At 39.7% G+C, this 14,521-nt stretch overlaps 1 long non-coding RNA gene across 1 annotated transcript in view; it reads left to right on the top strand.

Annotated features, from left to right (window-relative positions):
- Positions 1 to 10,865, top strand: part of LOC309366174 — a 358,147-nt gene extending 347,282 nt beyond the window's left edge. Inside the window, exon 14 of the long non-coding RNA XR_014166546.1 lies at positions 10,678 to 10,865. This is a non-coding gene — a long non-coding RNA (uncharacterized lncRNA). The remainder of the gene's footprint in view (positions 1 to 10,677) is intronic.
- Positions 10,866 to 14,521: the final 3,656 nt, after the last annotated feature.

Raw genomic sequence — 14,521 nt, 5'->3', positions numbered from 1 at the left:
AAGCATCCTAGCATGGGACTTGGATGGGGGAAAGCAGATTAAAAAGACATTTGCTGGAATCTTGGGGCTGGCTTTGTTGAGGTAATGGTGGACGAACAGAAATCTGGAGTGATAAATAACCACCAAAATGTGGGGAAAGAGCTTGCAATTTCAACATAACACGAGCACCTTCTTATGAAGTTTCTAGAACTTATTGAAGAAATCTTAACTGATTGACTGTAAGAATTTTAGGTGATTGGTCCCTGTCCCCCCATTAAATAGTAGTTCCAAAACAAACATCATACTTTTGTGTATAGAGCATTCACATGTGTGTCCCAGCTGGTGTCAACTGGGAGAAGGTGTCTTTTTTCTAAACAGCAATAAATTTATACCCACAGCATGCTGTTCTGGGGGTTATGCTTGCTGCACACACACCTAGGCTAATTTTGGGGGTTGTGCAGATGCACAGGAAGGGGGTGAGGAAGCCCCATCACACTAGCAAAACTCACTGTGTCAACTTCCACTTGCAAGACTAGTTAGTTACATCCCATTCATATAGTCTGTTTTTTCCTAAATAATTTAGGCTTCAATAACTATGCTCACTTATCTGAAGGCAAGTCCCTTTGAATTCAGTGAGGTTCACTTCTGAGTAGATACCTTAATACACATCCATACTCTCAGTGGTTAGTCAGATTCACCAACGACCATAGGCTCCCAAACTGTGGTCCATGAAACACCAATGGTTCACAGGCTTCATTCAGGTGGTCCATGGTATATCCGCACTAGATATTCATGTTGATTTTTAAAATTTCTTCTTTTATTTCTTATATTGTATTACAGTTGGAATTCTGTGGAATGCACATTGTAATACAATAAGGTGCAACACAAGAAATAAAGGAAGAAATAGTAATGCAATTGAAAATCATACAAAACCACTAGAATGCCTATATTACCCAAATCCACTTGAAAAAACACGTAAACGTAATAGGCTGTATAATAACAATTGTTCATTTGAAAATCATACAGCACCCAGCACATCACATTGTAATTGCTACAACAGCAGTTTTCAAGTAGTCTGTGGGATAAAATGTTTGAATGTTTCACTCTGATTGTCCCACAGGTTGCTAATTAATTATTTTATTACCCCCTTAATTACTTAGTAATCTTTTTTAAAAAATATTTTTGGTTGCCTGTATTTCTACTGTTATTTCAAAACAAAATTCCATGCTAAAAATGAGAGAGGAAGACTCTCTGTGATAGTGTTTGCCAACTGCAGGTTTTTAAAAGCACTTAAAAAAATATATGCCTTGTTAATTTGTGATCTTTTTTTAGCTGATCAAAATTGTTTTAAGTGATTAACTGATTTAGCATTACAGTGCTAAATGCTTACATCTCCCCCATTGAAATAAATGAGACTTTAAAGTGTTTTGCTTTGGCTGTATTTTTCCTTTAAATTCTTTCCCAGTTATCTGAAATATCTTAGCTTCTGGGTTCTTTGTAACAGACACCATTGCATCATAATAACTCAGGCATATTATCATGCATCTTTACATTGATTTTGCATATAGCTCTACCCTGAAATCCACACGCTTTTGTGAAGCATACTCTCCCCCCATCCCATATAAGTCCCTTTATTATAGCAGTGCCAGCTACTTCAGCTATCGTTAAATGTCTGTCAGCATTTCCATTCTAAACCTTATTTTCAGGGGATTTATTTCCTAGATATTTTAAGTCACATCCCTCTAGGTTTGCCATAGAAATTCATAACATAAAGTAGGTGTCAATTTATTTTTCTTTTATTCGACCCCCCCCCCACTCACCCCACATTCTGTCTGAATGACTACTTCCATACAAAACTGTAACATGGCCTTCATAGGGGTTGACTGGGCATTTTGTTCTATGGTTCCAGCTACGCACACTATGATAAAAAGACACATTGCAACATAAAGAGGGTGAAAAGGGTGCACTTCGAGTTATAGAAGAATGCTTGGTTGTTTACAGTTTTGCTCTTAACAATTTACCTTTTTAAAGAATGCATTAGGGCCACAACCAAAAATAAATGTCAAGGTCACTGATAATTAAAATACAATATACTCAGAAACAAGTTTTGCTGAATTCAGTAGTGTTCCCCGAGGTAAGTGCTCACAGGATTGCAGCCTTACTTCCGAGAATAGTAAGCATTGTTATTTATAAAGGCTAGGCTTTCTAAAACATCTGCACAAAATTACAGTTCCTAGAATTCTTTATACTGAAAGGTTCTAAACAAGTTACACTTTAATACCTGTTTGCAGGGCCCATTTTAATGCTGTTTTGCAAAGCGTCTTGCAAAGTTTGGAAGCTACTACTGGGACACAAACATTGTCCAGACACTTACCCAATGACTTTATTAACAGAGCCTCCTAACAATAACTTTATGGGGGCTGCTCCCCACCCCCAAGTTGATGGGTTTTGCCATTCACATGGTGTGCGTGCATGGTGTCATGTGATCGATTATGCGGGGCAAGGCTTACCTGGGTCCCCCAGTGTTTTATTCAAGTTGCCACCCCTGGTACTCAGATCCGGTTTCAAAAAGAACAATTCTGATAGGATCCTAATGTCAAATGGATCAAGTGACTTGAGTTGGCCCTGTTCTTCAGGAAGCATCGTTTGGTTTGCAGACACATTGTTTTCAGATGACATACCATTTATTCACAGCCTCATTCCTCACCAGTCTGAAGTGGTTAAGTTAGGACAGAGGAATCTGGCTTCTATCGAGTCAGACCATTAATCCATCAGGTTCAGTGTTGTCTGCTTGACACTGACTAGCTGTGGGAGGCTCTCTAGGATTTCAAATGTTCCCGAACGGCTTAGTTGTCAAACAAATTGGCTCCAGAACGCCGCGAACCCAGAAGTAAGGGTTCCAGTTTGCAAATGTTTTTCAAAGCCGAACATCCGACACGGCTTCCGCTTGAGTACAGGAAGCTCCTGCAGCCAATTGGAAGCTGCGCCTTGGTTTTCCAATGGTTTTGGGAGTCAAAGGGACTCCCGGAACAGATTAAGTATGAGAACCAAGGTACCACTGTAGAAGTCTTTCTTTGCCCTACTGGAGATACCAGGGATTGAAACTATGACCTTTCACCCACAAAGCATATCTTCTACCACAGAGCTATAGCAGCTATTTTACCATATTGCTAATAACAGATGTAATTACAGATGCAATTTAACGGAAGTCAGTATTTTCATCAGATGCTTAAAATTTAGTTTAAAACGTACTGTCCATGTTATTTCTACTTGATTTGTTTAAACCTCAGTTAATCGTATACAGTCGTACCTCGGGCTAAGAACTTAATTCCTTCAGGAGGTCAGATCCTGAAACTCTTCTTAACCTGAAGCACCACTTTAGCTAATGGGGCCTCCTGCTGCCGCTGCCCCACCCAAGCACGATTTCTGTTCTCATCCTGAAGCAAAGTTCTTAACCTGAGGTACTATTTCTGGGTTAGCGGAGTCTGTAACCTGAAGCGTCTGTAACCTGAAGTGTCTGTAACCTGAAGCGTCTGTAACCTGAGGTACCACTGTAGTGTTCGTTTCCAACCAGACTGTTAAAAAAGAATAGGCTAGATTGTATTTTATTCTTTTTTGATACAAGGACGTCTGCCCTGCCCTGCTGGTGCCCATGAGCCACACAGGATGGTTTACAATAACTTAAAATTGTTGTCAAAATATAAAGAAAAGGCACAAGTGAAATATATTAAAATAAATTTAAAATGTGACATTAAAAAATATAGCCAAGGGAGAAGCTACAGATAAAACATGACCTTTGCAGCAGAGGCCTGGCAGGCAAAAGCCTACTGGAATAAAAATATTCCTTAATGACCAGTTCCCTGCCATTAGCACACTTCCTTCTGCCCACTGCCCTTGTAATGACTGCTCCCCAAAACCTCCTACTGAGCCCGGCCTTGGCTGGGGAGGGCGGGGCATAAATAAAAATTATTATTATTATTATTATTATTATTATTATTATTATTACTACTACTACTACTACTACTACTACTACTACACTAACCCCTCCCCCTTATTTACAAAGTATTGCAGCAGGAGAAAATGAATGGCATCTGTCTGTTTCAGGAGACAATGGGGGAATGTTCCTTTGGGGGTCAAGTCAAACTCTTGGAAGGTTACAATGCCTGTTGTGGCTGTAGAGACTGATTTGGAAGAGACATGTTTTGATGCAGCTGGGGCAGATGGTGTTTCTTCTCTCTGTGCTCCTCCCAGCAGTCATTTCTCCACTGGGCACTGCTATGGATGCATGACCTGTATCCCAGCAAAGCAGGCATTGTACATTGATGTTACCTGCAGCAGCAAAACCAGATGCCTTCATTGGCCCCACCTGCAACAGAACATGTCTCTCCTCTATTGATATCTACAGAAGGCACTGAAACACTCCAATGGTTTGACTTCACCCCCATTGTCTCCCAAGACAGATGGGTGCCAACAATATAGTTGAATATATAAGTAGATTTTCATTTAGATAAACCTACCCATTTGTGAAATCAAAGCGATTAATTGACTCACTGGATTATTGAGACAAAGAAGAGAAAAGATAAAGGTAATATCTTTTGTTAGAACAATTCAAATTGATTAAAATGTTCTGCAAGCTTCTGAAGCATGCAAGATTCTTTGGTGAGTATAGAAGTTAAAAGCCAAAATGAAAGGAAATGAATGGATCTGTGTCCTTACAGATTTTAATTATATTACTATTCAACTGGACTTGTCCAGAAAAGCAAGAGATTATGTTTTAGGTTAAAACTATTTTAGGAACAAGCTTGGATACTTACAGTATGTTACTTACGCATTTCTCTAGGTAAGATCTGTGCTGTTGAGAAGGTTCCTTGTAGACTTCACTACCTTCTAAACCAAACTGGAGTGTGTTTCATATAGGGTATAGGGCAGTATATAAATTCAATCATTCATAATGTAGCAAGTCATGCTTCCACCATATTCTGTAATGCAGAGGCAGGGAATGATTTCCAGTCCAAGGTGACATCCAATGATAACCTAGGAGCGCAAAAGCTCCAAAGAAGGTTTTCCTTCTAGCTTTATCAAAATTATTTTGACTTTTCTAGATATTCCTTTTTTCTTTTTTCTTTTGCTTAGGAAGAAAATCCCAGGCTTCTGTGAGATTTTAGTGGCAGCTCTTAATAATATCAGTAATTTAATTAATTTTTATCTTTCTGTGGCTGTAAGTTGCACAGTATGTAGACGTGCATACCAGTTGTTCAGAAGTTCATTTGCTTTTTAAAATAAATCAACAAAACTTATTTATACACACTGTCCTTTGGCATGTAATACAGCTGATGACCACTGATGTTACATAGTTCAGCATATTGTAACTATCTATGTGCAATACTGAGTACACCAAGTTTCTGAATTACTATTCCTTTTAAAACCCTGAATGGGTTCCTTATTAAAACACACAGCAATGTTCTTAACATCAATAGATTCTGTCATAAATTAAAAAATAGAAGATCATTTCCATTTAAAAATTCAGTAAGGTAAGCAGATTCCTTTTGTGCTAGTCTCTATAAGCAGTATCAAACAATTGGATTGCTCTGAAAACATGTATAACATGTCTATGGGGAACATGTATAACATATCTTAGGACATGGGAAGGCATACTAAGGACCAGGGGATGGATCCAGCCCAATTACCTTCTCAATCCGGCCCACGGATGGTCCGGGAACATAGTTGTCAACTTTCCCCTTTTTTAAAATGGAAATTCCCTTATTCCGAATAGGCTCCCTCACAAGAAAAGTTGACAGCTATGTCCAGGAATCAGCGTGTTTTGACATGAGTAGAATGTGTCCTTTTATTTAAAATGCATCTCTGGGTTATTTGTGGGGCATAGGAATTAGTTGGTTCCCCCCCCAAAAAAATATAGTCCGGCCCCCCACAAGGTCTGAGTGACAGTAGACCGGCCCCCTGCTGAAAACGTTTGCTGACCCCTGTCTTAGGACATGTATAACATGTCTATGGGGAACATGTATAACATGTCTTAGGACAGGGGCTTTCAAGTTGGGTTCATAAGCCATGAACTTTCAAAATCTTCTTAACATACCATTTCCCCAGGAATTAAATGATGTGCATAAAAAAACTGTGCATACTCAAATGGGGGTACTTTATGTGCATGATACATAGAAAGGGGCATGAAGTTAAATGGAGAAGATCCTAACACAGGTGGAATCTTCCTCTTGCTCATCACTAACAAAACAAAACAAAATGAATAGTTGGAAATTATTCTCGAAGAGGATTGTCATTGATCCCTACTAGATTTGTGAGGGAGTGACTGCCCCATTCTGCTTGAGATGAAGGGAGCTCGAAGAGAGCAACTGCTTTGTTCTCTTATTGTTTCCCTTTTCATGGTTTGGGGATGAGATCAGAGACATTCTGATCTACTGTGCTGAAAATTCTCGTGTTCATTCAGTGAGCCAATCCACAAATTTTCTCATATAGCACCAGCATGCAAAAGGTCCTCTGGATACTCTCTTCTAGAACTGATGCTTCATGCTGTGTTTCAGAAATATACAGTGTCTGAGTTTCAGAGTCTTGGAAAACCATGGTTTATCCAGGAAGGTACATTCCACCGTAAGCCTTGGTCCCATGTGCTTCACCTTCCCTCTCCTTGCTAATGTGGCTGCAAGGAGGATATTAGAAGCTTTCCATGCCATTTTTTTTATTAATTGCAGTTATGTCTTAGCTCTAAATCAAGGCTAAATTTAGCTACAGATTTTTGGAGCAAAAAACCCCTTCATATCTCTTGATTTGATGTTGATTTGTTTCCAGCAAGCTATAGTTAATATGAAACACAGTTTGCTAGGTTTGGACAAAATGGAAATCTGTGGTTAATCAAAAGTGAAGTGAACGATTCCTAACTCCTCTTTGCAGCTATGTCGAAATAGAGAAGAGGAAGGTCATGAATTGCTGTGTCCTATGCCCATCATAAGACATGACTGATAATGATGTCTAAATGCAACCATTTTGTGCCTTTGTGCTTGCATCTAGATATGTGCTGCAGATACCATGCCATAGTTCTTATATGCAGAAAAGGGGTTTTGTTGAGCATAAGTGACATTCATGTTATATTTCCAGATGTCAGGCCAATAAACTAGGATGTCAGCAATATATGCATCAGGTACTTATTGTGCAATACACTGTATTGTATAAAAACTGCCACTGATGTGATTATCTTCTTCTTTGGTGGTCACTTGTAGCCAAGTAAGATAGTCTTCCATGAACAGAGTCTTAACAGTGAGTCCACAAGTGACTGTGGAGGCCAATTCTGGATCCACACATCCTTCCACAGTGGGGACATAGGTTTCCGGGCGGGAGTTGATCACAGTGAGGGTTTGCCAAATGTGCCTTCCTCTTAGCTCATTTCTCCCTTTCACCCTGAGTTCGTTGTTCTTCAAAGTCCATGATACCTTTGGTAAAGGCTGTTCTCCAGTTGGAGCGCTCCCAGCATTAGCATCAATCTGATGTTCCTTCCCTGGCCTGGTAACAAAGAGACCTACTGCCTTGAGAGCCAAGTATGAAAAGGGTAACAAGAATAATAGTGAAGCCTAGCTGTTTTACTTGAACTCATTGCATAAAGCATTGCACCAGGTTAAAAGAATAATATCTTCAGGAACTTGAGTTACAGTTATATTAAAGCAATATTGATTATTTAAATATATTTTCCTCTGAGGGAGATTTAGAATCAGCTACAAAATCTTATTAAAACAAATTCTTGTTTTTTAATTATACCCAGGCTAGTAAATTATGTAATTTCCTATGGGGATACAATTGAGAAACTGACTGTTGACATTTTCAGTTTGTTACTCTCCATCTGAACCTTTCTAAAGGGCCGCTCTAAAATACAAAGGCACTGATGTTAATTTCACTACAATAAATGGGCTGAGCCTCCCTAGAATGCCTTGCTGACTTTAGGATCAAGGCACAAGTTTACGCTCGTGCTAAATGTGTGAGATGCTTCTGAGCTTCTGTGTGCTTACATAAGAATGCAATCTTTGATCATAGAAGCAAACATTCTATGTTTGCTCGGAAATTGTCTTGCTCAGTCAACAGTGGATGTTTCTGGGTTTGGAAATATGAGGGAGCCTTTGAGGCTAGGATTGCATCAGAGCTGCACAGGTAAGGTATCTAGAAGCTGATATAACAGGAGTCTGGAGGCTGCATGCTGAATGAATTGTATTTGCCTAGACATTTCCAAAGCCAGTCTTACTTAGAGCACATTAAAACAATCTAGTCCAGATGAGGTACCATGGCTGATTCTATCAAAGTAAGGGAACCAGTAAATGTACTGTTGACTATGGCCAATACTTGGGTATCCTGGAGTCCTGCCAAATCAAAGAACATACCTAGGCTCCTAACATGCCTTGGGAAGGCATGAAAGCAGGATCTGTGAGCAACAGCACTCGCCTCACCCGCCTGCCACCTTGCAGTTTGGGGACACTTGGGCACTAAATCTCCAACCAAACCTCCCCCCCCCCCAATGGAATTTAGCAGCAATACTACTCAAGTCGGCATGTGAAAGGAAAGAATGGAAACAGGAGCATGAGACCTATCCTTATTTCCCCTTCCTTTCAACTTCAGCCATCTTGAGGGAGTTGTGGACGTTTCTTTCTTCAACTGCCCAGCATCCTGTTCCTCTGCTATTTTTTATTTTTAGTTTGATCACATGAAATTGCACCTGTACTGAGGGTAAAACTCTTGAAGTCTGTGTGGGAAGAGTGTGCATTTCCCGATCTCTGGAATGAGAATGGAACGCTGGCACGGTGTACAATGATCTCAGCAGCGCAGAGATTACAGCTCATTGCACTCCTGGTGAGTTCAGTTGCGGATCAATCTGGAATTTAACAGGCTTCACGTTGCTACTTTTGCAATCAGCTTTTGGCAGTTCCTTGCAAGGGTTTCATGTCCTGTTGTCACTGTCCTGCATATTTATTTATCCATCCATTCCTCCCACCCCCTTTTGTTTGTTGCTGAAGACAACTAATTGTTTTTAGACTGTTTGAAAAACTTATACTATCTACTACACTTTTCTTTTTCCAACCTCTACTGTTCTTCAAACATTCTGTAATATCATGCAACTTGTATAAAGACATTTCAGCATGAGACTAGGAGAGAAAGAGAGAAAAATAATTCAGATGTCATTGTTTTGTAATCTTACATTGGATTATACAGAGATGTGTGTCATACATGCATGTATCTTCTCACTATCATTGCTGCTGATATGATGAGATATTGTTGAGAGCATTTAGGCTTAAGTTTCCTCCCCCACTCCAGCCGACAAGATTTCTGAAAACTTCTAATTTTACAGCTCTAAGCTAAACTTACAAGAATCTTGAAAAACAGTGCAGCGCCTTCATTAATTTTGTATTTAATATATTTCCCCTTCCTATATATAACACAGAGAAATGCACATGCAACCATTACTATGTGAGCATGATTGCTTATCTCCATTATTACATTTATCTTCACTTGTGAGAAGAGATATAATAATTCATTTGTGGCTATGACACTTGTGAATTATCCCTCTTCACAAGAGGAGATATATGTCATAAGAGAGATCAGTTTCTATGTGTTCTTTTCCAGCATACAGGGGATTTATTACAGGGCTATTGGTGTTTATCTTGATGAGATACAGATTACTTCCTCGTGGGTAATGAGGGGATCCTGTTTTGTAAGGATAAATTCCATGTTGTTAGTACAGATTGGAAATTTTCCGTGTTATATGTTTCTCCATAAAATCAATTCTCAATTTTAAGTCCACACACAACCTCCTAGACACTGCTCCAGGGTCCCTCAGATTCCAAGAGATGACAACGGCCAAAGCCCACAGTAATACACAGAGCTATGGCAAAAGGATGCTGGGAGCACTAAGGATTATTTTGAAGTATTAAAAACTTGTATACTTTGTACTGATGCTTCAGTTGCATTCTAATACATCTATATGTGCATAGCTACCAGAGTTGGAACTTCCACTCTTTAGAACAGGATCCTTTAACTTCCACTACCAAAGAGCTGCTGCAGCAGAAACAAGGAATAAATGGCTGTGCACATGGGCTAAGCAACTACAGACAGACAGATTTAGGGGTTATGACCATTGACAGTTTCTCCGTTTTCCTTGCTTAACTAGGCACTGATGCTATTTTTGTCATGTTGCTCCCCCCCCCTAGAATAAATTTTATACTGCATATAGCTAGACTATCAGATAGCTGTAGTATATTGATGCTCTTGATTTTATCAATTTGCTTTCTCATTATTTCTATTGTGTTGAACCGGGAGATCCCAACAGTCTAATGTAATAACACAGACAAGAGCAGGAAAGCTAATTAATTTGCATACAAAAATATTCAGCAGCGCAGAACCCGCTGTAACAAGGCATAAGTGAAATAGGATAAAGCATAGTATTTTGCTTTTGGGGTTGGTAGGAGTATTCCTGTGGATTTTTAATCTAGCAGCAAAGAGCCAGGGCCCAAGTACAGCCAAAACATTTTTTTAAAAAAATAAAATAAAACCCTATTATAGATTCTTTAGGTATCAGCATTGCATAATGCTGCAATGTATCATGTTTCATTGTGGCACTTTCTCCCATTTGTCACTTTGCGTCACATTGCTATATCTCAAAAATCACAGCGTTTCCTCCTTTTTCCTCTTTAGGAAGGCAAATGGGCACAAAAGATCCGGCATTGAAGACAAGGATATTTCAAGGATCAGGGTCTCTGAATAAGAAGAAATTTAAATTGATATTTCAAGGATCTGCTATCCGAGAGAGGAATTGATTATTTAAACTGATCTGCTCTGAAGCCAAGATATTCAGGAAAATAAAGTATTTGCTTTTGCATTTGAACCGTTCCTCTTTAATGAAAATGTTTTTCTTTTCTTTTTTAAATAAAAAAGGTTACACATTGTAGAAAAATATTTTCCTTAATTTGTTTTCAGAATTCTCATTTAAAATTAACACTGCATCACTATCTTTGATGGTATTCAACACTAGTCCATAACCAGTGTTTTTTTCTGCGGGGGATGCAGGGGTACACATACCCCTAAACATTTTGTGAATCTTTGTACTTTTGACCATCTACTGTATTTATTTTCCTCGATTTGAACTATAAAATGGTGATTTTCTTGAGTCAAAATGAGAGTACCCCTAAACATTTTTTAGCGGGGGAAGCACTGGGCATAACTAACCTAGGTCCTTTGAGTCTACTTTGAGTAGAATTTAGTTGGCAACAACCCAGTGTGCTTACTCTAGAACACTTTTTTTCTTTTTTAGTACTGATTATATTCACTTAGGGGAATGTATATATTCCAGTGGGATATTAGTATTAAATAAAATGTGTTTTATTTCAGTTGGGCTTCTTAACAATTACATTTGCTTAGGTTTATGATGCTGAGTAAGTTGAAGAAAAAATTCATTTAAGCAAAGAGGACTAGTGTCCATGCACACACCTTTAGGACTGAAGTGTTAAGGCTTTTGAAGATGCAGGGACTGGTTGTCCTCTTTTTCAATGGTATGTAAAATGACAGTCATAGAGATCCATAGCTAAAAGTAGAAGTGGGCAAATGTGTCCTCTTTTTTGCTCTTCAAAATATGGCAACCCAAAAAGCCATGATCCAACTCCACTCTGGATTTCTGTAGGGTTTGTTGTTGTTGTTTAGTCGTTTAGTCATGTCCGACTCTTCGTGACCCCATGGACCAGAGCACACCAGGCACTCCTGTCTTCCACTGCCTCCCGCAGTTTGGCCAAACTCATGCTGGTAGCTTCGAGAACACTATCCAACCATCTCGTCCTCTGTCATCCCCTCCTCCTTGTGCCCTCCATCTTTCCCAACATCAGGGTCTTTTCCAGGGAGTCTTCTCTTCTCATGAGGTGGCCAAAGTATTGGAGCCTCAGCTTCACGATCTTCCAGTGAGCTTCCAGTGAGCACTCAGGGCTGATTTCCTTAAGAATGGATAGGTTTGTTCTTTTTGCAGTCCATGGGACTCTCAAGAGTCTTCTCCAGCACCATATTTCATAATTCTGTAGGGTTTACTCCTTAGCCTTTTCTTCTCCCAAAGATATCTTGCATGGCAGCAGAGGTTTAGAATCAGAGTTTTCCTTCTCCTAGCTGGGCTACCTTCACAGGTTGATGAGCCCCATCTGCCCCTCATTTCCTTCCACAGCACTTGTAGAAACTGCATTCTTGACAGCTGGACCCAGGAGCAAAGTAAAAAAAAATACCAGAAGGTTCATAATGTTGAAACAGAGAGCAGTCTTGATGCACCAGCTTGCTAAGTTGCAGTCACATTACTTTAGAGATATTAGGTTGTAATTGCATCACCGATTCTAAGTGCATGTTGCATGCACGTCCAATATTGCACCAGAGTAAGTTTCATTATGTTCTGATAGACAATGCATATAAGCACATCTACATCTATTAGCTACATGAACACTTTGCTCATACTTTCAAGTTCACATTTGTGCTCAAACTAATAAACTGCAGCCTTGAGCACAGTGGGAACTACTGGAATCGTAGGAGTCATCAACCATCTTGATTAGACTTCCCACTGGGTGTATGAGTGATATGAAAACAAGCTGGCTTTGTCCAGCATTAAAAACATCATGTACTTGGGGGGAAATACAGGTACATGATACTGAATGAGTTGCTTGGTGACACGTACAAAATAAAGAATTGATGCAGATATTGATGCAAAAATAGACCAATCTCCACTGAACTCAGCCCTAAATGATCAGTGTACCTCCTGGGAACTAGGAATGGGAAGAAGGACTGCATGGCCTATGAAACTGAAAGCCTAGATGTAATCTTTTCCCATGAACCTAAAGACACCTCTTGAGAAGAATGCACTAAGATACAACTTGGTATGAAGATGACATTCACTTCCAAATGTGAAATTCTGTGTTTTCAAGTATCATTGATGATTTGGTAAAAGGACCTGCAACTAATGCTTGGCATGATAATTCTGGAGAAAGAGAGAAATGAAAACTTTCTCCAATTTGTAGCAGTACTACTATTAGCAAATCCCCTGTCTGGGCATATTAAGAAACGATGATCATGTACACCACAACAAACCTTCTGGACTACATAATCAAGTCTGGAGTTTGGGTGACCCAGAAATAGTGTGTGCTGGGGGCAGAGTGTATATGAAATGTATTCCTTTGACAAGAGTTACATCTTGGCTGCTGAATTAAGCTGCCTTCCGACATTCAGCCTGAACATGCAACAGCTGATAGCAGGGAAGGAACATGTTCCCTTGCATGGCAGATTTTGCACTTTCCCACGTGGGCCAGGAAGGTCCAGAACAGGTAGAAGCTTCCTCATGTATCAGGAATCCTTATGTGAGAAGAGTCTTCTCAGCATGTTCAGTTGAATTTGCTTAGAAGGCCCCTTCAGATCTTCCTGCTCAATGTGAGAAGGTCAGGAGTGGAGCAGGCACACCCAGTGCACCCAGGGACAAGGTTTTTGTGGGGGACCCTTCTCTGACCCATTTTTAGACTCACAGAAAGCTTTCGTTGGAACTGGATTTTCAATTTGTTAAAACTGGATCATCTTATGTGGCTACAGGAGCAGTCAACCTGGACTCTTCATTGACTCTGATGGGAAAGTTTTGACTCACATCACCTCTTTTATTAGCATCGTATTGCACTCTTATTGATAGGCAGGTCTAATCTCTGTGTTATCGGAGGAAAGTACCTAAACTATGATCCCTGGCTGTCACCACTCCCCCATAATCCTCCCATCTTTGCTGGCAGAGTACTGTGGTCGTAGCATTTGCTGGTATTGAATAAGACTGGCTCAACATTATTATTATTTATTAAATTTGTATGCCACCCTTCATCTGAAGATCCCAGGGCAGTTCACAACAGAAAAAATACAAAATGAGAATGCAGAATACAGCATACAGAAACAAAAACAAACTAATCTCCCCCCAAAAAACACATTTAAATAGTAGAAGCAATGTGACACCAGTGTAATTTCACTATGCTGATAGAACATTTTATTCTTTCGGCAGAAAAGATTTGAGCTGAAATGCACACTCACCTGGGAGTAAGTCCTATTAAACGCAGCAGTATTTTCTTCTGAATAGACATGCATAGGATTGCACTGTTAGTGGCACTCCTATCCTTCTGGCAGAAGTACTTCAAGGTCAGAATCACACTAAAAGGCCATTTAAACTGATTGACTATGACTACCCTAACTCTCTCTTTTTTATAATGCAGTGGTATCTCAGGTTACATACGCTTCAGGTTACATACGCTTCAGGTTACAGACTCCACTAACCCAGAAATAGTGCTTAAGGTTAAGAACTTTGCTTCAGGATGAGAACAGAAATCTTGTTCCGGCGGCACGGCAGCAGCAGGAGGCCCCATTAGCTAAAGTGGTGCTTCAGGTTAAGAACAGTTTCAGGTTAAGAACGGACCTCCGGAATGAATTAGGTACTTAACCCGAGGTACCACTGTATTTTTATTATTTCAAAATTTAACTTACCCACATCTGCTGC

This window comes from Podarcis melisellensis, assembly GCF_964234715.1.
Source record: "Podarcis melisellensis genome assembly, chromosome: 3".
NCBI classification, from domain to species: domain Eukaryota; kingdom Metazoa; phylum Chordata; class Lepidosauria; order Squamata; family Lacertidae; genus Podarcis; species Podarcis melisellensis.
The sequence above is the reverse complement of the archived record's forward strand: the minus strand, read 5'-3'. Positions and strand labels throughout refer to the sequence as shown.